The following is a 26,716-nucleotide window of genomic DNA, read 5'->3' on the forward strand; positions in this document are numbered from 1 at the left end:
AGGTAAGATAAGTGACTTAAGACTATATGGAGTCCTGGAGGCCTCTAGTGACCTGGATCCACAATGTTGAGGGTTTGCAATATGTTGCTGTGGTTGAGGTAGATGCTACATGCAAAGGAACCAGCAGGTGTAAAGAAGAGGCAATATTAAAGGACCAGAAATTTGTGGGAAATAGAGAGAGTCTCTACAGGTGACTGAAATCTTGGAGGCAAGATGGATGTAGAGGGAATTAGTGGAAAGACAACATGAGAAATTATCCGGAAGGAGAAAATCATGTTTTTCACATTAATGTCATTAAACAGCTCTGTAGGTGAAGAGAGAAACAGTATTGTTAAATCATTTCCACATTTATTTTACTTTGAGTCTGTGAGATGGGCTCAATGTTTCAATATGGGCTAAGTGTAGGAAAATGTGGGCATGAATTCTAGGAAAAAAAAACTCATGAAAAAGAATTGGTGTAGGGGGCAGGGTTAGGGTCAAAACAAAGAGGAAGAAAAAAAGCAAGTTCACAGGCTAAAAAAAGTAATCCTGAGAGCATGCATTGTGGAGTGATTTCTTCCAAGTTTTAACATATTCCATCCTGGAAGGAAGCATATTGAGAGTCAAGATTCTAAAGACAGGCACATTAAAACACAGGAAGTTCTAGAAGGTCAGAAATAAACAACTCACAGGTGTCAGGTGTTTGAAAGGAGTCTAGTGGAAGATCCACCTCAACTCCCCTCCCCTATCTCTTTTCCTAATCCAACCCCTTCAAAGCCAAACACAGCTCCTCCCCGCAGAGAGGCTCAAGACCACTCCCACAGGGTATATAAATTGCATCCCAGAAAATAGACACATGGTTCTTCTGGTCTCTTGGCCCAGTCTCCTCTCTGAGGGGCTGGGAATCATCCGTGATTGCATTACCCATTAAACCTAGGCTTTTCCAATTCAGTCTGATTCGGTTTGCTGTGTCACTGGAGAGGTCTTCAGGGTCCAAAAGAAGTATCATCAGGAAGTCTCTGAGACCTAGTAGATTCACAAGACCCCTCACTCTACAAAGTTATACAGGCAGCATGGTTTGCTAAAGAAAGGAGACTAACTTGTCCAGCTGTCTGTAATTTGTGTAGCAGCCTCAAGGGCTTCAACTTTAGTGAGTCATCATGCATGCTAGGTGAACTTTCAGTGATCAAACTCTGAGTCTTCCACATTCTTATAAGTAACTAGTCACACATACTCCTTTAAGTAACTGCAATAACTCTGGTTCATCCATGTTGGACTTTGGTGGTATCATTACTCTGGTCTGTCATCAATTCTCTCTCTGAAATGAGTAAGTTTGTTCACCTCTTCCTGGAAAAAAAATAATAAGTGTCACATAGCATCATTAATAAGATGCAAATTTGCAGACTTGAAATTTTCTACCTGTATTCTCTCAGTAATAAAACAACTCTTTGTAGAATCACAACTGGAACATGAAATGACTGCTTCAAGGAGAGAGAGAGAGAGAGAGAGAGAGAGAGAGAGAGAGAGAGAGAGAGATTGATTTAACTTGTAAATAAGATCTAAATCTGTACAAGATTCTGAATGCAGCAACGGCACACATTTTCTTAAGTTTCAAAGGCCTTGAGTCAAATTCTGCAGGAGTAAACAGACAGGCAGCGAGAGACACACTCAAGGGGAAAGCCACAAATCTCTCCTCCAGTAACTGTCAAAAGGAGACTCTTCCAAAAATGGCAGAGAAAAAAAAAAAGAAAAAGAAAAGAAAAAAGTAAAGGCAAAAAAGGTGCTTTCCTATTGAGATACCAAATCAGAGAGCCCTAAAGCAGGTACTCTACAGGCCCCAGGGGCAACTGAACATACCTAGGGACAGAGTTTACCCTGCTAGGTGCCTGTTAAAGAACCAATTCAGAGACCAGGTTGGAGAACCTTTATTGCAGCAGAGCGCTTTGGGAAAGCCCTGTCTTCCTTTAGTTTCCTCAATGATAAAATAAGGAGAACCATGTAAGAGGCATGGTTGAGAATAGAAAGAAAATAATGCTAGGCTACTTCTAGACTTACAAAGATGGAAAAATGAAATGATGACCTCTTGCAGACATTATGATTGCATTATAAAGAACTCATTGTAGAGAATAATTGCTAAAACTCCATGTGAAGTCTTATGTAGAGTTCATGTAGACACTCTTTAAGATTCATTTTTTTAATTATATGTGTATGTGTGCATGTGTGTACACAAATGCAGGAATGCATGGAGGAAGAAGAGGACATCAGATTCTGTGGAGCTGCAGTTAACAAGTAGTTGTAAGCTGTGTGACATGGGTCCTAGGAACTGAACTCAGGTCCTCTAGAGAAGGAGTAAGAACTCTTAACTGCTGATCTTCTCTAAGACCCCCACATAAAAGTTCTTCAGCATCATCTGTTTAGAATTTCATGTTTGAATTTGCCCTTATATGGCTATTATATATGCTTAGAGTATGTTTCTGAATCATCATTAACTACCAATACACTTGAAATGGTAGGAAACTGTAATATTTGCTGAGGTCTAACAGACACATCCATTTTTTTTTTGACATTGCAACACAATGTCATTTACAAAGTATACACACAAAAGCTATACAATCAAGTTACAAAAAACCATACACATACAAATATGATAATATTACCATAATGTTTTAAGTTATTATTGTGTTGGGTCACAGTCATAGCTATCCTTAGCTACTTCTATCTAGCGGGCCTTGGGTTCAATAAGCCTCTAGGATGTCCTCTGTCGTGACCGCCTCGACCAGCAAGGAAGACACAACACCAGGCTCTTCTTTCAGTGGTTTATTTAGGAACCTTGAACAATCTTCTGACTTCTGACCCCAGGGAAACCCACTCACAGCCTTAAGTAATCACTGGGAAGCCAACCCTGATACGCCATGTGGGCACTACCAATAGTCCAGGTGCACAGAAGCAAGCCAGATTCTCAGCCTTAGCCAATTAAGGAGTTGTTTATCACAGAGAGCACTCACCATCGGGAAGGTGGAAGGCGGAAGCCGGCGCCATCTTTAAGGTGTGGCTGCACGCAACTCTCTACAGTTCCCCCTTTTTTTATTATGCAACAGGCAAGAGTAGAGGTCTGATCTCTGTAGAGTGAAATAGGGACATTGTACTGATCTTCATTCAGGTGTCGTCTACCCGATGAATACCAGACCCATCTGATACCCTTTTTCACAGAGGTGGGACACAGGGCATCAACCCATATGTAATCAGACATGCTCTTCTTGGGGTCCAAGATCTCAGCGGGCCCCAAGTGCAGTGCTCAGCCTCGCATCCTGTGCTTAAAACACACTAATCTTTTAGGGTAGCCAGTCAGGCATGAGGGGACTGTCCTGCTTCAATGGCTATAAAGGCTTGTATAATCATGGCTGCATTGCGATGCTGAGAACCTCTGATCTGGCAAATGCACCACAGACACACCAAGGAGACTAACACCGGGAGGCCCGTCAAAGCTCCTAAACCTGCCCACTCCTTAAGATGATTCATGGCATTAGAGATCCATGAAGACAATTCCTCTGCCAATCCAGCATCCACCCGGGTCGAGTTCACCGTGACGATGGCCACCCTCAGCTGCTCCATCAGGCTGTCGAACTCTCCCGTCCACTTTCCTAAAAGATAACTGGACAATTGTCTAGACAAATTAGCAGCACGGGTAAAATTTTCATATTGAATACTAGTTACGCATAATCCAGCATATTTCCATTGACAGCCAAGCTAGGCTATCTGCCAAAGAGTGTCGATTTGCTCTTGAACCAGGTCAATCCTTTGGTTGACTACCAATAAACCCCCCTTTAACTGAGCATTAATGCCCTTCTGTACATCTAGGGCCTGTGCTACATTGGCAGAAAGATTATTCAGAGTTTGTGCTGTTTGCACAGAGTGGCTCATGGCAATGGCCGCGGTGGTTGCTCCAATTGCCACCAGGGAAATGGCCGTAACAACAGCGGCTGTAATCCCAAAATCTCTTTTATGTCTAAATTGAGTCATGGCATTAGGAGCATCAACAGGTACAGGCACCCGAGCTTCCTTTTCTACTGAGTCAGTTGGACTACGGCCGCTGCCAGACCAGCATTGGTCAGGGGTCCTCCCAGTTCTCTGCACACCTTCATCCATGCTTCTAGCCCTCTGGACTTATACGGGGTTATGGCAGCCCTACATTCCTTAGTACATTGCTCATAGACAAGTTGTTTAATAAGAGGCATAGCTGCATCTGGGTCCCCAAAAATTCTGCTGGTGGCCTCAACCATGCGAGCGACAAAGTCCGAAAACGGCTCCATGGGACCCTGCAAAATCTTAGTGAGGTTGCCGCTCACCTCGCCTTTATTGGGTAAGGCCTTCCATGCCTTAATGCCAATTTTATTAATATGTTCATAAACTTGAACAGGGTAACCCGTCTGTAGATGAGCAAATCGACCCTGTCCGAGCAGGATGTCTCTGTCCCAAGCGGCATTCCCCGCAGCCTGATTGACCTCAGCCTCTTCATTAGCAAATTCAATCAGGAAGGCCTTCCAGTCTAAGTATTGGCCTGGGCTCAAGCACGCTCATGGAAGCCCGCTCCAATCACTGGGTGTCATGCAGTGCCTTCTCAAGGCCTCCACCTGGGCAATTGTGAAAGAGGCTGTGATCCCATAGGTCCACACAGACTCGGCCAAAGATTTTATCACCTTAAAATCTAAAGGCTTATGATACCGCTGTCCCTGTGGATCCTGGAATACTGGATAGACTAGGTGTAACTCAGTTCTGACTCTTTTCCATACTTCTGGGCTGAAAGAGCATCCGGAGCTACCACTTCCATGGCCCTCCGTGTAGAGCGGAGGAGCCAAGGGTGCGGCATGGTGTGCAGGGGGCGTGCATTCTCCTTTGTCTAGGTCTTCCTTCTCCTTCCCTTTCTTCCTCTTTCTTATCTTTGTCTTTTCTATCTGTTCTATGAGTGATTGCAGTTCCTCTGAGTCTATAGACTCAGAGGTCTCTACTTCAGTAAGGTCAGGGTATAACCCCCCTCTTTTCTTCCCCTTTTCACTGTTTGCCTTTTCCGATCTCTCCTCCTATAGCATTTCTAGGGCAGCCTGACCATTCTCTACCACTTCACTGTAACGCTGATCCTCAAGACAGCCTCTTATTAATTTCCAGACTGGCCTTATTCCACTTTTGAGTGTCCCTTGTTCAAAAGCAAAATCTAGATCCCTTCCCAGTTTCTCCCAGGAGGATATCGTGAGGCTTCTGGAAATGGCAAACCATGGGGCAACAATATCATACTCGTCCAAAAATCTCTCTAAGGTACTTTTCTTTATCTTTAATTTCTTTGAGTGCAGTAGCTCGTTAAGAGCCAGAAAAATTGGGTGTGATGAAGAAATGCCCATGTCTAAAACTTTTCAATCTTTTAGACAATCTTTCACTTTCACTTTTGGCTGGTCTATCGACTAGCCCTTGATTCCTGCTCTCTCTTTATCTACAGAGAAGAGCAAAAAATCTCCCTGCTTTTGTCGCGGATTCCCACCATACCTGGGAACTTACCGGTGCACCACCCTGACTGCAGAAAGTTCTGAGCCCTCATTGAAAGTAGTGAAGTTCCCCATACGGGCCACCACTTGTCGCAACTGCCTTGACCAGCAAGGAAGACACAACACCAGGCTCTTATTTCAGCGGTTTATTCAGAAACCTTGAACAATCTTCTGACTTCTGACCCCAGGGAAACCTGCTCACAGCCTTAAGTAATCACTGGGAAGCTAACCCTGATACACCACGTGGGCACTACCAATAGGTCCAGGTGCACAGAAGCAAGCCAGATTCTCAGCCTTAGCCAATTAAGGAGTTGTTTATCACAGAGAGCGCTCACCATCGGGAAGGTGGAGGGCGGAAGCTGGCGCCATCTTTAAGGTGTAGCTGCACACAGCTCTCTACAGTCCTCAGTTTTGTCTGATATAAGAATTTATTTTATAGACGATGAAACTATGGGACTCAACAGAAAGGGCAGGTATCATATAGTTATCATACTATGATAAACTGCAGCCCAGCTTCTGGTTCCTAGTATTTGGTATACAACACCCAGACACAGAGGCAAGCAAATGGCTACAGAAAACAGCATTGAGAGTTACCCAACCTGTCTCTTCTGTGTTATTCATCCTCCATACTTGATACATTAATTAGCAAAAAATATGAGACTTCAATGCATGATGAACTTCAGGAACAACTCAGTGAAAACCAAAGAAACCATGAATGAAAGGCAGTCACAAAACTTGGAAAGATAGCCACAGTTTTGAAGCATTGCTGTGTGGAACAGAAAATGTAGGAGCCACCATTTCCACATATGCTCAGGGAAATAGACAACAGCCTAAGTGATGTGCATGAATGCAGAGACATATACAAAACTAAGATTTTACCAATGTGAGCCATCATAAAAAGTGAACACACACGCACACACACACACACACACACACACACACACACACACACACCACTTGTCTGAGTCAGCCACATTCCCACTCCGAACGATCACTGGCAGAAACAATAACACCTATCCCCAAAGGCAGCTTTTCATTTGGCTTTTGATACTCTTGGAGGTACACAGAGCCCTTCTACCAAGGGAGCAGGTTGGGAATAGACTAATTAATTTGTCAATATCACGCTCTGTTAGCTTGCACACATTTGCAATTTTTCTGGCTTTTAAATTACATCCTGGGAATCAAAACTTTGAAAGCCCGGCTAAAATAAAGAAGGATGCCGAAGTCGCATGAAAAACAGTTATGATGGTGAGGCAAACTGTGGAGGTTCACAGAGGAAGTGAGCTCTTCAACACCCCAAGACAATTAACCTTGCTGGTAGATGCTAACCATGCTAAACAGTTCCAGGCTTCCTTCTGTCCCTTTGGACAGATAAAGTGTAACATTCACATTTAATGACAATTTTTTCAACATCATTTCCTGCATATTAATTAAATGCCTTTTTCTCCCCTTTGGCTAAAGTGTCCACTTCATTCAGAGGTTCTAATTCTTACAGTGAAACAGATACCTTTTGTAGAAACTAATGTTCTGCTATCAGTTGATTATCGCATGCCTGCAAATAGGGACTCAGCAGCACCCCATACTTAGAACAAGGAGTCATGGTATTCTTTTACATAGGAGCATCACTGTTTACATGTAGGAAGATGGGGTTGCTTGGGATGAAGGGAAAGCAACTTCACTCCAAGGCTATCCATAAGGTGGCCCTGACTCTGCCACAGTTCCTAGAAAGAGTTTGTATAATGGTCCATGATCAAAAAAGATTGTTCTAAAAGCCACGTTTTCTTAATCAATGAGCCTCGAAACCAGAGTGACATTTACCATTAACCTTTCATTTTCCCCAAGTTACTAATAGAATATATAAATTCATTCATTTAATGAGCACTATCCCTAAAAGGCCATTCTGGAAGCATCTTCTAGAGGACTGCTTCTGCACATATAAGCTGGAATAAAGACAGTTAAGCCAGAATAGAGTCACATGAAATGACTCTCGAGCTCAGTGTGTGAAAAAAGCCCTGTGTGCCAGGATATGTTAGATGACTTCTGCAATAGTCACTTTGTGTGTGTAATACAGGAAGGTCACACCTATCTCAGAGGGCAGTTTCAGTTTCACTCTTTGGGGGAGGGATGTGGGTTACAGTGACTCGCTATGCAGCCCAGACTAGCCTCAGAATTTACATGCCTTCCAAGCTGAGATGACACTGATGCTCTAAGCTTATGGAACACACTTTCCACAGTACTGACTCGCGGGAATTAAATGGCTTTTCTAATGTTCAAGCACAGACTGGATTAGAACTATGATTTGCCTTTCATTATTCTGCTCCTAGAACTACTCATTTATACTGTCTGTCTTCCTGTGAAAAGACACTTGAGAACTCTTCTCGTGTGCCCGATTATGAGGTCCAGAGGGCACCACGGTAGATGGATCATGCCAAGAACATCTTACTCTATTCTAACACCCTAGAAAGGACATTTTTTTTCATGTGTGTGTGTGTGTGTGTGTGTGTGTGTGTGTGTGTGTGTGTGTGTGTGCATGTTCAACTGAATAGATTCCCTCAATAAACATTCACCACACAGCATAAATTCCCCTCATATCCTTGTGAACAAAGAGAGCTTATTTCCCATTTACCAGTCCATTGCTGTCTAAACCAAGAACATTTTTATAGCCAAGGTCTCTAAAACTTTGCTGAATTTCTGTTTGAAGTGGCTGGCATCTAGAACATAGACATTCTGAATTAAAGATCAACACTCAAAATAAAGAGCTTCCTCTTCCAATCTCAATCCCACGTACAGTCTCCTCCAGGATGCTGGGAAAAGCCAAGCAGAGTGTGTTAGCTTTCCTTTCTAATAAATCAAGGAAATGTGAGCAAAAAGGCCTGCAACCGCAGTACACAGCTATTACATAGCATGTTTCTGCTCTTGTGAGGACTCCAAAATGGTTCACTATATATGTGTGTGTGCCTCCTTTCCAGTCATTAAATTATTAACTTGGCCTTTGTAATCATGATAATAGGAAATGACTTGCTAATGTTGAACTGTTTTAAAGATATCCTTTGATTTAAAAAAAGCATAGAAAAAGAATTATTACTATGAACAAAGGAGATTCTTCTGAGAAAGAGGGAATGATTTCTTCGTTCACACAGTTCCTGATCTTTCAGAGGTATTTTTGTTTTTAGAGGCATATGAGTCCTGTGACTATCAGAGCCCTAGCATGTCTTTGCCAGCATTTGGAAACAGCAGGTAGAAAGCGAAAGTGCTTCATTTTCAAGGGACAACTCACTTACAAGCTGAAAGCAAGCACCACACTTATCCCAGCAGGGAGAAACAAAGAAGACAGCAGGCCTGTGGCTATACCAGATTTGATCCTTACCAGGTCAACATCTCCATCTCTCTTGAGTACATGGCCTAAGGAGTTTTATGGTGCCACAAGAAAGGACCAAAGCCCTCAAATAGCCTGCCCTATTCTCCTATTTCCCTCGGCATCATTAGACAGTCCTGCTGTTTTTGTTTTATAACCCCACCTTCTTTTTTTTTTTTGAGTCTCAAAGGACAGTGAATAAGATACCAATAGACTTTTTTAAGACACCTTACAATGTCCTCTGGATATGCTGTGTGATCCTCTGAAACTATTTCTCCAGGTAAAAATGTGACTCCACTCTTATATACAAATGAATATATAAAGTGGAATTTTAATAAGGTCAGAACAGAGTCTGGCACCCGAATCCCTCAGCTGCAAGAAATATTCTACTTATCTACTCTCTGGCTTCCTGAAACAGCAGTCCCTATTCCACATGGTTGTCATGAGATATACAGAAATTTTTGCAAATGTGAGAACAAAATATCTGATTTACCATAAATGCTTATAAATTATCATTCCAGTCATTCTTTCTCTGTCTGTCCTTCCTTAACACCCACCAAATATATAAACATAAACATATGTATGTATATATATATATATATATCAATTAGATGCATCCAACAAATTATTTATATAGTAAATATGTTTGCATAAAAGCATATACACTTTCACCTTCAACTGTTTACTCTTTAATTATTATAAGCATGATATTTATCAATTTAAAGACCATGAGATTTGTTTGACTCAGATGTCTGCCCCAGTATAGGCATATATCTAAAAGAAATAAAATGCTTCTCTTAATAAAGTAGAAAGTAGAAAACTTTATCAGCAGATTCCCATATTCACAGAAAATGGGAATGAAACCACATATGACACAGAGAAATCTATTTAAGCATCTTCTTACCTGAGCCTTATATGGCATCTACAACAATTTCTCCTTTCTTTCTGTTGGGCACCTGCCCAGTTCCCTGTCCACTCTGTCATACTGCCCATCTGATCCCTGTTAGGATAGCCCAGCTTTGATCCGGCTTCCCCCATTGTACCACGTCTGTCCCAACACATCCCATAACTTAGAGTGAAAGAAAAGATATTCCTGAAAATGCAAAAGACACATGGAAAAGCAAAGGCAGCTGTGGATACGGCAATACAAATGATCTGCTTGTAAATATACCATATTTGCCTAAAAACTAAGAAGTTATAACTGCATATCCATACCTTTTTAGTCTTAATCTTCTTGAATAGATACAAATGTCAGGGCAACATTGGGATTAAAATAATGTTCTCAGGTCCTCACCACAGCAAAAGTCTCCTTAACTTCCACACAGTTTCCAGGGCAGCTGTCTCCAAGTTCCTGAGGATGGAGGGTTCTTCTAAGTCTATAAAATCACAAGAGAAAGATTTATAAATTCAAAACAGAAATCAGCAGAGTGATACCAAATCCAAGACCATTTCTTCTGGGAACTACACATACGTCACTTAACTGACAAATAAGAATTCAGCATTGAGTGATTAAAATATCATCCTAAACACAAACACGCATACATACCACATCATGAACACCATCACCATAACCACTGCCACCTCCACCAGACCAGCACCATGAGCATTACTACCATCCTGACCACTCCCACCACCAATGTCACCACAACCAGTACCAGCACCAACACCACAGTTACCACTGACATCACCACTACTACCAACAACAAGCAATTATAGTATTACACTTGAAAAGACTTTCCTACTACACACCAATATCCATTTGCTCATTTATTTTAGAGGGAAAACAAGAATTGGACAGAAGTGATTTTCTTATGATGAGTCAGCCATTATGTCAGTTTGATATGAATGAATGAATGAATGAATACCTCTTTGGTAAAGAATATGTGCTTATCCTGATCTATGACAAAGTGACACGAAAGGATAGAAGCTCATTACTTCATCTCTATATACTCTCCTCACTTGTATCTAAGACAACAGTGCTACCTGTTACCACTTGCCATACCATCATGGGCACCTCTAGGATGTCATTTCAGCTTCCTTGTTTGCTACCTTGTCCAGAGCCTCTTTTCTATGTACTTTCTCACTGGGTCCCTCTTCTAGTTCCCTGACTTGATTTGTCACATTCTCAGACCTGAGATTTGTCTCCAGTCCTAGATAGTCTCCCTAAGTCCAAATTTCCTTGTTGGCCAATTCTTTAATAACTCTCCCTCGTATTTTAGTAGACATATCCTATTAACTGGAGCAAACATAGGTCACATGTCTATAATCATCATAGGTTCTCTCCTGAAATAAGTAAAGCTTATGTGTTCCCTCATTTATTCCTTCTTTGTCAATGGCAATTCCTTTTCTCCTTTCTTACCCTCAACTCAGCCTCTCTTAATTTCTCTCTGTTTTTCTCTCTGTGTGTGTTTCTCTTCTCTCTCTCTCTCTCTCTCTCTCTCTCTCTCTCTCTCTCTCTCTCATGGACCTTTCTTCAGAAAAGATGCAGCTGCTGACTTTGTCTTACTATCTTCTCTGCTACCATCCTGGTTCATAGCATCAAGGTGCATCGGACCAAGACTACCACTCCCTTCAAGATACCAAGGAAAAGACCAATACTTTCATTCCCAGATTCATCCATTGCCATTCCAAGTATTTAAATGGACAAAATGATCAGGAATGATACAGCAGTGAATGCTGTCCTGTCAGCCTATTCTGCTCCTCATAATTTTTTTCAGGCAGGCATGCAGTCCTCCAGCATGCCTCTGGATGCTTTTGAGCCTTTTGAACTTAACACTGACATTGCTTTTTAACTTGCTGCACTCCTTTTTTCCTCAAGAATCTGCAGCTTTGCTCTAGTGTCCCCTCTCTGGTATATCTCTTCTAACCCCCTTCTATAAAATCATAAACTCTTACCACATCTCCCATTCCTCTTTCTGTTTAAACCCAGGGAATTCTTTGTGTGATATGAAATATTTACTCATCTACTACTTGGTTTTACACAACAAAACATAGCTTCTATCTGTGTAAGGACCACTGTTTCCCTGTAGTATTTCAAACGTGTTACTACAGCCTACCTAGTGCAGTTGGTACTCAATCTTTGAGTGAGTGAGTGAATTAACATTCTTTTTCAAGGCCATTCAGTCGGTGACTGCCTGATTTGAACCTAAAGCATCCCATCTCCAGCAATCCTGAAAATTATGTGATAATAAGACCATGAACGACTTCCAGTGTTAAGTTTAGAAAATGGATTTAGGCGGGCTGGCACGTGACATAGATATTTATTATGAATATCTAGAGATATGATATAAATGAAAATTCTAAGTACCCACTTCTTAGAAATGAAAGAGCATATGTTTCATATACATAGATGCCCCTGTTCCTACTATGAACTTCACTTAGTTTTTTTTTTTTTTTTTTTTTTTTTCTCTGCCATTTCTCCCATGCCATCATTTTTATCCTTCCTTGAAGTCTCAGTCCCTGCCTTTTTGGAGGAGACGTGAGAAAAATGAATTCAGAGCTACGTAAGTGAAAGTGAATCAGTGTTAGAAAGTACAGGGCCAGAGTTCAAAGGACTTAGGAGATGAATCCAAATTGCTCATTAGTTTTCTCTGTATTTGGTATGGCATCTTCTCCTTGGGAATCTCTTTTCTCACTAAGCTAAACCGTATGTCCTCTAACATTTGCAACTGCAAAAATAAAATGATTACTATCCTGCTTTAATATAAGGTTTCTTTGGTTTTGGTAGTCTATGATTAGCTAAGAAATAGGGTGAGATGCTTCAAAAAAGAAAAAATCCTGGCTATGAATGCACCCTGACATACTAGCAAATAACATCATATGCCAGGGTCAAAAGGTCAGACACCTCTGACAGACTTTTGGATGATCATACTACTAATAACTTCATCTGCTACCAGGAAATTCTTTAGCTTCTGTAAGTATCAAGACATACAGTTTTTCTAAGATGTATTTTCTTCTGTAAAATGAGTACTTTAGGATGTTTATGATAAAGAAGTGACCACAGAGGTAAATCATTCTTCATTGTGATGATGGAAGTCCTCAAGGGGTTTTGTTTCTTTTACCCAATGTAATTATATTCCTCCACATGACGTCTCATGACATCACATACTTTCCTTTCATTTTCCTCCATTGTCTGGATCCTTTCCATCTTCTGTGGAGTGGGACTACTTCTGTGGCTCACCATGACTCTGGGCACCTTTCTCTGCCCTACCCCCAGATGTGTGATGTTACCCTGACTGCCCTCATATTAGGGGCAGGCAGCAGAACTAAATAAAAGAAGTCAATTCTGCTTCTTCATTTCATGCCCTTTTGCTGATACCCAGTAATTTAGGTGTGATCTTGGTCATGGTTTTGTAGGAAGCTGATAATCAACTTGTCACAGTTTCAATTATTCCTGCATCCCAAAGCCAAGGGACACAACTTCAGAAAGGCAAATAATGCTGTAATTCAGAATAATGATACATAAGGAGTTATTGAAAAAATGTGCAGACTGCTTTGGGAACCTCAGTCTCAAGTCTATCCAAATGCATCTTTGTTTCCTTGTTCCCAACTTCTGTTAGGGATAGTCTATCTAAGGGAGGAAACAACATAAAAAATATATCACCTGCTTTTCTATCTCTGTCTTACCTGAACTAAGAAATAGTTAAGATGTTTCAAGGGAAAAATAAATGGCAATCCATCCTAGATAAGGTAAGGACATGGTCCGAGGTGAATTCTCTCAGCCTGTGTTCACTGAACACATTTTGCTTCCTGTACATTTTATTAAAGGCTGAGAATACAGCAGGGCCCACTAAAGCCTTTCTTCATGACTTCGTGAAGCCTTCATTCCTAATGCTGTTCTTCATGATTTATAATAGCCTAACTTCTGCCCAGATGTGCTAAAATGTGACAAACTTCCCTCCAGATTGTCAATTCTCCTAAGTGGTAATGAAGCATGTGTGGACTTAAACATCTCAAATCCTGCTTGATAGAAAAACAATTCTGTATTTCCTTTCCCATTTGTCCATTTCATTCCTTTTTTTTTCTTTTCCTTTCCTCCTACTCTCCCTCCTGTCCTGGTACTTCCTCTCTTCTTAACTGAAGACAGATTCTAAGTTGCCCAGGTTAGCTTTGAATTCACTCTGTAGCCAACAAATCCCTTGAACTTGTGCTCCTCGTCATCAGGTAGTTAGGATTATAGGATCAGAGATCTGTGCAACCAGATCAGGCTAATTAGTGATTTTCTTAGGAACTTGTTGATTTCAATAGTTTGTTCACAAGACCTCAACCTACACACACTTTTCTGAGTTTTTGTTAGGAAGCAAAAAGTATTCACCAATTACAAAAGCATACAAAATATCCCACAGTACAGTAAACAAGTTCTAAGTTTCAGAAATCAGCATCTCTGAAATCTATGGAAACTGCAAAGGGGTTAATCTTCTCTCATAATAAAATGAACCGAGAAGCACACACTGGGAATATTGACAAAGTCATTAATGTCAAGAAAAACAACAACAAACTTCTTGATTGCCCATATTTTCTAGGGTGGAAGACCAATCATAGAGAAAATGGACATCTTGCCTTGTGGGAAGCCATGCATACTTCAGAGAACATGTCTCTCCTCAAGAGGTACCAATTAGTGGCTGCTCTGAGACAGTGTAAACTACACCTCTTAAAAGGCTAGATTGCCTTTTAACATTATGCCCTGTGAAGAGAAAACACACACAAGCACAAAGCCACAGATCCAAAGGCACCCAGACACACTTCCCAAAGAGGCAGGTGTCCAGAGGAGTCAGGCCAGGAAAATTAGGACACAGAGGAATAACATAATAATCAAGACTGTGGAATGGATATGTATTAGGAGGTAGGACAAAATACAAATTGCAGTTCAGAATTTTAAGCTGAAAACAATGCTGGCCAAGTCTACTGGGACTACTGCTCTAGAGATTCACTTCCCAAGAAGTGTGGTCTCAGGTATGCCCTCACCTCCATGTTGCCAGTCACGCTTCACGGTATGTGTAGATGCTTGACAATATTGCTACCATCTACACAAAAGATGACTTGGGTTTGGAAAGTTGAATGGTTTCTATTGCAGAAAATAAATAAGCCACAACAATGTCAGGATTCTAACTCTGAAATGACACTGAGTCATTATTCATCAAGTACTCTAAGAATCAGTAGGCTGCCTCCAACATTTTATTTTTCATTAACTCTAGGTCTCATGTTCCACAATGTCACAATTCCAATGAAAAGAATCAGTGCTCAGAAACACAAATGACCTGCTTGATCTCAAGGATGGCAGAAAAGGCATCAAGGCAGGACAGGATATATGTTTTCCAAAGTTCTAAACATGTCTTAGAATTGGGAACACTCCAAGTATTAATGACACCAAACCCTGCACCACATCACGAGAGGTAGTCTGATTACATCTATGTGTAAACTGACTACATCTTGTAGCAGATGAGATTTCTGAAACAATGCTGTGTTTATCAGACATAAAACACTTCAGGAATCTAATTGCTCAACTATAGCTGGGCTGGCCAGTTTAGGCTATGTACAATATGAAAGACCTTGCTTTCTAGTTAGATAGCAAATAATTGAACTGATAGGACATACCAAAAGGACATAGCTGATGGACTTTAAGGGTTACAAGCACAAGCTACTCTTGGGTGCCTGATCTCTTGCCGATACAGTAGGACCTTATATCTTACCTGCTTAACCTTTTAAATTGGGTGGTGAAATAAAAAGATTCTGAAAGAAAAGGTGCTGAATATTTTCAAGATATTCCAGGAAATTCCCTGGCACCTGAGCCTAGGTCTGATCTATACAGTCTTCTCTGATAATGAAATATGTTTATCCTATCTAGTCTATAAAATGGGTCAGACTCTGATGGTCCATGGGCAATAATCGCAATAGCCTGGAAGATCAGCTCTTAAAAGTTAATGGGCAAGGAAATGTGTCACCTCTCCCCTATCTTGATACATACACCCATCACCTTTCTAACACAAGCTATGATAGTTATCTAGAAATACAACTCACCTTTACTCTGACTGATTCTCAATATAGAAGTGGTCAGTGTTCCCATTCTAAGTAATACACAGAGGATGAATGAAGATTCATATCATTTTGAAAGAACCAATACTGTCAAATTTCAATATTTTCTCACAAAATCCTTCAAAAAAATTAAAAATCCATATGTACATGAGCACCAACCCACCAGGTAGATACTACCAACATTTGTAGAGGTGGCATGTTGCCCTACCTGGCTCGAAATCCAGACACTGGTGTTTCTATGGTGCCTTAAATCCAGAGGATGGCTGGCTTCATCATCCTCTCTTTACTTACCAGCAGAGAAAAATGGTCAGATGACTTGCTTAAGAAGACAATACTTAAGTGACCAGGTGCTGATCAGTGGCTTTCCACATGTCTCTGTATACTCAATGCAATAGAGACACTACTCAGAGTCATTTACTTCAACAATAATAGTTAAGCATCTCCTCCTTCCTCAAGCATTGGCCTCTGGTCTTCTGTTCTTGATGACACAAGTAAGTCGCAGCCACAGTGTTACTCCTTTTAACAGATCCTGATTCTAAGAAACAATCAGATAAGGCTATGATTTTTGCCTTGGTACCATAAAATTCAAAGACGTATTTGATTAAAATACATAGTAAGATTCTTTTTCAAAGAAGAGAAGAACAAAAAGAAAACCACATCCAGCAAGGAGTGAAGGATGCAAGTGCTTGCTGCTAACATTGATAAATGATAGTCAGAATTGACTGTTGCATTCATAGAACTCTTACAAGGTGAAGCCAGTTTATTTTCTACCCAAAGGAAGAAAACAGGACACTATCAGTATAGAAAATGGGGAATGTAATAGGATATAAAAACCCTAAAGAGTTATACAGAAGTTTATTAAGCCTAAAAATAATCTTTCTACAAGGCTTTCAGTGGGTGTGGTAGCACTGTCTGGGTCTGAATTTTCTTACCTATCATGTGGGTAAATAACACCTTAATTCTTAAACAGAAATTTCAGGATGATAGATCATAAGGTCTAGGGAATGGCTCAGTGGTAGTCTACTAGGTGAACATTTGCAAGATCTTGGGTTCCATCCCCAATACCTAAATCACACAGACATGCATTCTCTCTCTCTCTCTCTCTCTCTCTCTCTCTCTCTCTCTCTCTCTCTCTCTCACACACACACACACACACACACACACACACACACACACACAACACACACCAAAACCAAAACCAAAAACACTCCTACTATGCGTAGTGGTGTGTGTTTGTTATTGAACTATCAAATACCTTAAGCACTTGGAGCACGCATTCTGGTTTGTATTTATTTGCATGGTACACATAAGCATGCACTGCCACCAATTATGACAATTTACATTTGTGCACAGACCTAAGCTAGTGACTGCTGTAGATAGACTTCACTGACCGATGTCTGAACAAAGCTACTCCATTTCCTTGCTGAGTGGTAGCAAACAGGAAGGCAGCCCTGCAGGAAATGAGCTGCCACACTGATGGATACAGTCAACATGGAATTTAAAGAGAAGTGTGGAATTACTGTTTGATACCAAGCGATTGCATAAAGTACTGAAGTTACTTGTTGTTAATAAGTCTGTGAGGTTACAAGTTGTTGAGCTTGTATTTTCTCACAAAATTTGTCTAAAATATCAAGGTAGTAAAGAGAGATCTGAACTCAGTGGTAAAGGAATTTGTATGGCAGAATGGAGAGTGAATCAGAACTTAGGACTCTTATGTACAGTTCTGGCCTTCAGTATCTGTGATATAAGCTTCCCTACTGAGCTCAGAACTCATCATTAATAAAAGCTGTAAACATGTCTCCTCAATTTGTTATGTACACCCCCTACATCACTTGCAGTGTTTTCTTGAAGCCTAATCTTTTCATTTCATAACACAAAGTTTTAATGACTCACATACATGTCTTTTCTAAAGATGGAAAAGAAAATCTCTCACAGGTATTTAGAAACATAAGCAGGGGGATGTGGACAGGAAAAAGAAATTAAAGTAGACTATAAGTTCAGCAATGCTCATCAGAGGAAACATGGAAATAAAAATTTGAGTTCCAATACTTTGTAACCACTAATAAAATAGATCTCAGTAATAATTATCAATGTCCACTAACGTCACTAAACAAAGACAAATAACAGAGTTCATTTGATTTAAGTGATACTTCACTCATGAAGCCAGTGATGAAACCAGCTAGGCGTATTAGGGTGTAAAGTTTCCAAAGAAAAGTGACCAATCTCTCTCCTGGCTAAAACTGGAAAATGACCTTGCTGGAGGCCAGGGATTCCAGAAGTGTTTAAACCAAAAATGTCTTTGGTCAAGAGGCTGGGGATGCCAGAAAGGGGGTCTGGTTTCCCCCATCTCTTTTCCCCTTAGGGAGTTCTCCTTTCTGGGAAGTCATTTTGAAGACATGGTGGAAACTCGGAGGCACCTGGACACCTGGAATGAGAACTAGACCTACCCATGGAAAGAAGAGTAGGTCTTCCCCTTCCCCATCCACTAGAGCTTAATTAGCTCCCAGGCATTGCAGCTCAGTGGTATTCCATTCCCAGTAACTCTTTCTGTTGTACAGGGGTTCTGCCTTTTCTTTCTTTCTTTCTCATAAATTCCATGTAATAAAATACTTCTTTCTAAAACTCATGTTTTATTGTCTGTGAATTTCATTTTTTGAAGTCATAAGAACCCCAAAGCTACTGGCTTAGGGTGACTTTGGTGGCCATAAATTTCCAGGACCCTACTTCTGTGAGGCCAGCACAAGAGCTAACAAAGGTTTCATTGCCTGCAAAGACCAGCTTTCATACCACTATCTAGGGGAAGGCAAGCAGCCTAAATCCAATCAAGCTGCCTGCAATAAATGCCAGTTCACTGGGAGTTCTGGTCACAAGAAACACAGTATGTATGAACCATGACAATGAAATAACTTGTATCAGGCTGAAGGACTGTCTGTAGCAAAAACAAGCTCACTGACCATTGTAAGTCACATAGAAAATAATGAACAGTGACGGGAAACCTGTGATATAAAAGATTCACTGGACCTTAAAGTCAATTAGTGAGTGTGTATGTGGTGGGGAGGGCAGTGGTACATGCACAGAAATGCTTGTGGGTGAATGCAGGTACATAGGTGGCATTTCAGAAGGCAATCTGGCGCCGTCCTCACCTTCCACCTTATTTGAGACAAGCTTTCTCTGTTTTTGTTTTGTTTTTGTTTTTGTTTTTTGTTTTTTGTTTTTTTTTTCTGCTGCATAGGCCATGCTAGATGGCCTATAAGCTTCCAGATTTCATCTGTTTCTTCTTCCCACTTCCAATTGGATCCCAGAGTGCTAACATATCCAGCCATGACATGTGTTCTGAGAATTTGAACTCAGGTTGTCATGCTTGCTTACACAGCACACACTTTGTTTTTTATTGTTGTTTTTTTTTTTTTTTTTCAGAATCTCTCCCCTTTTTTTATTAAGAAAATTTTTCATTCATTTTACACACCAATCAAAGATCTCCCTCTTCCCTTCTCCCGCCGCTGTGGGCCTCCCCCCCCCCCGCCTCCCCTCCCACCACACCCCCATTCCCACCCACAGAAAGGGAAAGCCTCCCATGGGGAGGCACATTCAGCAGAGGCAAGTCCAAGCCCTTTCCTCTGCCTCAAGGCTGCATGAGGTGTCTGTCCCTTCATAGGTAGTGGGCGCCACAAAGCCCAGTCATGCAACAGAGATGGATTCTGATCCTACCACCAGGGGGCCCCTTGACATGTAGAGGGCTTAGTCCAGTCCAATGTAGGCCATTGATTCAACTTTCATGAGTTCCCTCTAGTTGGGTTTGGTTGTCCCTGCATGTTTCCCCATCATGAACCTGCTGCACTTGCTTATAGAATCCCTCTTCTCTCTCTTTGACTGGACTCCTGGAGCTGTCTAGTGATTGGCTGTGGATCTCTGCACCTGCTTCCATCAGTCATTGGAGAAAGGCTCTGTGATGACAGTTATGGTATTCACCTGCCTGATCTCTGGAGCAAGCCAGTTCAGTTCAGGCACCCTCTCCACTATTGGTAGTAGTCCAGGCTGGGGTCATCCTTGGGGATTCCTGGCAACTTCCCTAGCACCAAGTTTCTCTTTATCCTCATGATGTCTCTCTCTGTCATGGTATCTCGGTCATTGCTTTCCCCCTCCCTCCCTGTTCCAGTTCAACCATTCCATTCCCTTATGTTCTCATCCCTTATCCCCTACCCTCCATTGTCCACCCCTTACCCTCAGTTTACTCACGGAGATCTCATCTGTTTCCCCTTCCCATTCATCATCATTTGTTTTGTATTTTCCTCCTTTTTTTATTTAATATATTTGTCTTTTAATTTTACACATCAGGCATGGATTCCCCTGTACCCCCCCCACCCCTTCCCCCCAGCACCTCCCCTCCATTCCCATATCCTCCAGGGCCAAGACTCCCCTGGGGATTCATTTAAACCTGGTGGATTCAGTACAGGCAGGTCCTGTCCCCTCCTTCCAGGCTGAGCAAAGTGTCCCTGTGTAAACCCAAGGTTCCAAACAGCCAGTTCATGCACTAAGGACAGGTCCTGGTCCCATAGCCTGGGTGCCTCCCAAACAGTTCAAGCTATTCATTTGTCTCACTTATCCAGAGGGCCTGATCCAGCTGGGGGCTCCACAGCCTTTGGCTCATAATTCATGGGCTTCCATTCATTTGGCTATTTGTCCCTGTGCTTTTTGTAATCTTGGTCTCAACAATTTACACTCTTGCAGTCGCTCCTCTTTCTCAACAGTTGGACTCCTGGAGCTCCACCTGGGGCCTGGCCGAGGATCTCTGCATCCACTTCCATCAGTTATTGGATGAGAGTTCCAGCACGACTGTTAGGGTGTTTGGCCATCTGATCACCAGACTAGGTCAGATCAGGCTTTCTCTCCACCATTGCCAGCAGTCTACAGAGGATGTATCATTGTGGATTTCTGGGGACCTCTCCAGCACTCTGCCTATTCCTGGTCTCATGTGGTCTTCATTTATCATGGTCTGTTATTCCTTGTTCTCCCTTTCGGTTCTTAATCCAGCTGGGACCTCCTGCTCCCCTAAGCTTTCTTTCCCTCCAACCTTGCCCTTCATTACTCCCACTGTTATCCAGGTTGTTCATGTAGATCTCATCCATTTCTCTGTCATTGGGCGATCCCTGTCTTTCCTAGGGTCCCTTTTTCTAGGTAGCCTCCCTGGAGTTGTGTAGCAGTCTAGTCATCTTTGTTTTACATCTAGTATCCTCCTATGTGTGAGTACATACCATGTTTGTCCTTCTGAGTCTGGGTTACCTCACTCAGGATTATTTTTTTCTAGATCCATCCATTTGCCTGCAAACCTCAAGATGTCATTGTTTTTCTCTGCTGAGTAGTACTCCATTGTGTATATGTACCATATTTTCTTTATCTATTCTTCCGTTGAAGGGCATCTAGGTTGTTTCCAGGTTCTGACTATTACAAACAATGCTGATATGAACATAGCTGAACAAATGCCCTTGTAGTATGATTGAGCATTCCTTGGGTATATGCCAAAGAGTGCTACAGCTGGGTCTTTGGGGAGATTGATTCCCAATTTTCTAAGGAAGCACCATATTGATTTCCAAAGTGGCTGTACAAGCTTGCATTCCCACCAGCAGTGGAGGAGAGTTCCCCTTGCTCCACATCCTCTCCAGCATAAGCTGTCTTCTGTGTTTTTGATCTTAGCCACTCTGACAGGTGTAAGGTGGTATCCCAGGGTCGTTATGATTTGCATTTCCTGGATAATTAGGGATGTTGAGCAATTCCTTAAATGTCTTTCAGCCATTGGAGCTTCCTCTGTTGAGAATTCTCTATTTAGTTCTATAGCCCATTTCTTAATTGGACTGTTGGGCATTTTGATGTCTAATTTCTTAAGTTCTTTATATATTCTGGATATCAGCCCTCTGTCAGATATGGGGTTGGTGAAGACCTTTTCCCATTCTGTAGGCTGTCTCTTTGTCTTGTTGACCATGTCCTTTGCTTTACAAAAGCTTCTTGGTTTCAACAGTTCCCATTGATTGATTGTTTCTCTCAGTGTCTGCATAGCATCATTATTTGTAATAGCCAGAATCTGGAAACAACCTAGATGCCCGTCAACTGGAGAATGCATTAAGAAAATGTGGTACTTATACACAATGGATTACTACTCAGCAGGGAAAAACAATGACATCATTAGGTTTGCAGGCAAATGGATGGAACTAGAAAAAATCATCCTGAGTGAGGTAACCCAGACTCAAAAGGACAAGCACAGTGGTATCTACTCATAAGTGGATACTAGATATAAAGCAAAGGGTAATCAGACAACAACCCACAACTTCAGAGAAACCCAGCACACACTTTCACCCACTAAGCCAGCTACAAAGGCCCCCACTCCAAAATCAATTTTAGTGGACAAACCTTACCTGGATCTTGATTTACAAACAACACATAAGAAAAAAGTAGTCCATAATTTAAAATGATCAGATTCTTGCTTTTAGATAATTATTAATATTTTGTGATAAAAATGCCATTGTAATATTTCCAAAAAGGAGTTCATGAATTAAAGGTAAACAATAAAATACTTAAGGAGGAAGAGATGCTATGAGTGGTAATTAGGCCCCTGGAGGGTCAGTTGATGCACACAGCTGCTCATAAATGACTGACTTTTGCATCCTGTACCACACTTCCTCTAACATAGGCTTTAAATTTTATATGATAATGGAGAGCAGCATTTGCTACATAGATGTGCCTATAGAACCTGCAGGAAGCAGGAAGCTTACAAAAACAGTGGTAGCAGCCCTCTCTGGCTGGAATGACATGATAATTTCAATCATTTGAATTTGAAATTTATTCTTTTCCTAATAAATGCTTAACATATTTACAAGCAGAGATGGGCAAAATATTATTTAAAAATTGATACATATGAGGCTATAAATACTGGTGATATTTTCCTCTTTAAACAATTGAGATAAATATGCAAAATCACAGGATTGGCAAAAAAAGCAGGGTAGCAAGCAGACATTTGTTCCTTGTATCATTTTCCCTTTTTTCTTTCTTTCTTCTTCCTTTAAAATTATTTAAACAGGTTTCTGCTTTACAAGTGTGAGTATCCTGGAATCCATTATGTATACCAGGTTGTCATTGAACTTATCACAAATCTGTCTCTGTCTCTGGTGTGCTGGGATTACAAGCATGTGCCATAGGCTGGGTTCTCATTTTTAAGCACAGTATTTTGAGAAAACTAAAGGATAGTGGAGTCATGGGACATGAGAACAGAAGGGAGGGCTGTTTGAGAAGATGGAGGAGATGATAAGAAGGGAGAAGAAGAATGGGGGAAGTAGGGGAGGAGGGAGATGAATAAGAACAAGATAACATGGCATAGCATTTACAAATTTTACTAAATACACAGCATTCTGGGCTGTAAAAAATGGTTGTCAGTCAAGTGCCTCCTGCTGAAGCATGAGGACCTGAGTTCAAATCACCATCAATCAGGTAAAGTGCCAAATGCAAAGGCATGTGTCAGTAACCCTAGTGCTGGGAGCCAGTGTGGAGCAAAGACAGGTAGTCAACCATTCTAGATAAATCAGTGCACTCTAAGTACAGTAAGAGACTCAAAAAAGTAAAAAAAAAAAAAAAAAAAAGAGATCCATGAAGAAAAATACCTGTCTTTAATCTTTATATTTATTATACACACATGCACAGCCATAAATACATGTTCATGCACTCACACGTATATACACACACACACATATATACACATGCACAAAAATTTCAAAATAATCAAAAATTAAAAGAACATGAGAAAAAATTAATATTTTATGAAAAAGTAAGCTAAAATAAAAACGTCTGTCCTCATCTGTATCTAATAAGTTCCATTGAATATTCTCTCCAACATAACGCCAAGAAGCAAAGTGTCAAACATTGTAAAGAAACTAATTTTGTTACAGTAGCAATAAAAGGCCATTAAGTAAAATGTTTTTTATTGTCAAGACAATAAATATGAGGCCTTGATGGAGGCCTAACATTTTAGTTGGACTAAGTCAATTCCTTAGCCAAAGGACCATCCCTAAGAAGATGGGCCCACCATGAGTGAGCCCTAAGAAAGGAATGGGTGGAAGAAATAAGTCCTTTGATAAAATACTGTGATTTTCTTTCCCAGAATCCCCACCTTTAGTGAAATAGCTTACTTGACCACAGCCTTGAAGCTTCATGAGTCTTTAGCACCTGTCTTCTTTCTATCTCTTTTCTAACCATGCTTTTCTTAACATTTCCTTAACATGTCTCACCAACATTTTGTGTTTCCTTACATTTCTCTAATCTCCTTTCCCCACCATGTTGCTGCTGGTCAGCCATGGTCTCATGTACATTCAATCTAAAATGTTGTGACTTTTTTTCTCTCTTTTTCTCCCCCATCCTCTTCATCCTTGCAGCTAGTGTGATTTACAGCTTGCCTACCCAAGGGGTTTTTCTTTTAAACACTAATAAAATTGCCCTTGAGCTTCTATTTGAGTCCATTCTTCAATTATTGTATTAATGAGACGAAGGACCCCAAGAGGGGACCCTGAATTCCCACATATCATTTTAGTCAGAAATGTAAGAAATCTTTCTGTAACCATTTACAAAGAGTTCTATCAGGGAGTCTCAGAATGAACCCCATAGGGGAGCCTGAAAGAATACTGGACAGACTATACATTTTAAAACATTGTTATTACTCAAAGAACAAAAAAACCCTAACTTGTAATTCATCACAATAAAGGGATTGTATCCTAATACAGTTCAATGATTAGAAAAAATTCTTAATCATCCAGCTAAAAATATTTTAAGAAAAAAAATGGAAGGAAGCCACAGGGATCAGCCAGTTGAATCCTATTATTACACAGACTGAAAGAAAATAGCTTATCTAAAGTCACAGAGAAGGTTGGGATCAGTTGGGTGACAATGATTCAGGTGCCATCCTCCACAACTATGCTCCACATACAACATTGCATCTTACTGCCATAGAATATGATTTTAAGGTGTGTTACATTCGTTTCTGCTGTGGAACATTTGTTTAATGATGCAAAGATGTATTGCATGCTTTTATGATGCATTTGCTTAACTCTGTGAAGCTGTGTTACTGTAGCTCTCTTAGACAGCTGATGGTCTAATAAAGAGCTGAATGGCCAATTCCAAGACAGGAGAATGGATAGGCAGGGCTGGCAGGCAGAGAGGATAAATAGGAGAAATCTGGGAGGAGGGGAAGAAAACAAGAGTGAAAGACCAAAGTCGCAGGCACAGTTCCCCCAGTAACCCAAAAGGACCTGAGGGAAGAGATATCTTAAAACAAACAGAATTGAGTCAGTTCCCTTCCCTGAAGAGGGTGAAGCCAGGGAACAAAAGAACAAAGCCAGGATGTCTGGTGGTGACAGATTAACCATGAGATGCCCCTTTCCAGAGATAGCATGACCCCCCAGAGATGGATTGTAAAACTCCTGACAGGGCAAACAGATAAGCTGAAATAAGACAAAGTCCAGGACCAGGAAAAACTGGATTAATCAAGGATGGACCTGCACTAAGCCCCTCCCCTCTAAGAAATTTTATGGTTTTTGCCTATAAAAACTAACTTCCCCAAGAAAAAGTAACTCCTCCCTGCCTCACTGTGCTGCAGCCAGTGAGTGCTTGAGATGAGTTCCCTGTCGTGACTTGTAACAGAAATAAACCTTGCTTTTGCATTCTGGTACACTCGTCCTCTGTGGACTCTCTGGGGTGGTCATGATCTGGGCACCACAGAGAACAAGGAGAGGAGGATTCTAGGTGTCTGCCACCCAGTCACACAGCCCTCCACAGAGTAAGAGTTAAAGTAAGAATTACAGAAGTAAGAGAAAGGTAAAAGCCTAGAGGCAAATGATAGATGGTATAATTTAAGACAAACTGGCTAGAAACAAGCCAAGCTAAGGCTGGGCATTTATAATTAAGAATAAGCCTCCATGTGTGATTTTTTAGGGAGCTGTGTGGCAGGCCCCCAAAGAATAAAAATAACCAACTACTTCTTACAAAATATTTCTGTGATCCTGTCAAGACTGTATTATTCCCTTATATCAAAAAATATGTATAATACACACTGATGAAAGAGGGGTTGTGGCTTGGGGAGAGGGATTGCTAATCATGGAAAAGAGGTTAATGGATAGGGGTATACATACACACAGCTTTAGGTCTACAGTAAAATTGACCTTCACATACAAAGAGTTTCCATAAAACACTGTGCTCTGCTTGCTCCCCTAAAATTTCAGCATGTCCCACCAACAATACACAAACCAGAAAGACAACTATGTTACAGTCGCTAAATCATTAAAAGTCACATTTAGAGTTCATAGTTTACAGTAGATTTTGTTCCTCATAGTTATACACTAGAGCTCTGGAGTGTATATAGTAATATGAATCCACAATCACAGTGTCATACCTAATAGTTTATTTGCCATAAAAAATGACCTACTGCATTCATCTACCCATCGCTCCCTCCAGATCTCTCATAACTACCAATCACCTTTAATGTGCCCATAGTATTTCTTTTTCTTCTTCCCAAAGTTTTGATACTTGATTTATGGTCACTGCCTGTGTGCCAACAAGTCAAGTTTATCCACCAGTTCTTGATACGCCAACTAGCATGAGATTCCTTGGGGAATTCCACATTCTTGGGGTCCATATTTCTAGTAGTTTGATAGCCAAATGAGAGACAAAAATGTCTCTTTAGAATGTCTTCATCTCTGCCAGAGCAGTTACATTATGTCTCAGTAATTTCATAGTATTCAGTTGTTACAGATTGGCCTATTTTACTTTTTTTAGTAAAATGCAT

At 40.9% G+C, this 26,716-nt stretch overlaps 1 protein-coding gene across 4 annotated transcripts in view; it reads right to left on the minus strand.

Annotated features, from left to right (window-relative positions):
- The window catches only part of Sgcd (sarcoglycan delta), a 952,204-nt gene that overhangs the window by 545,138 nt on the left and 380,350 nt on the right, over positions 1-26,716 (minus strand). For 3 of the 4 annotated variants that reach the window (XM_036196806.1, XM_036196808.1, XM_036196809.1), the window contains one exon: positions 10,084-10,244. The gene's annotated coding sequence lies outside the window, so the exon portion shown is untranslated. The remainder of the gene's footprint in view (positions 1-10,083; positions 10,245-26,716) is intronic. The other variant, XM_036196810.1, reaches the window with a different exon arrangement.

This window comes from Onychomys torridus, chromosome 8 (genome assembly GCF_903995425.1).
Source record: "Onychomys torridus chromosome 8, mOncTor1.1, whole genome shotgun sequence".
In the NCBI taxonomy this organism is placed as follows: Eukaryota; Metazoa; Chordata; class Mammalia; order Rodentia; family Cricetidae; genus Onychomys; species Onychomys torridus.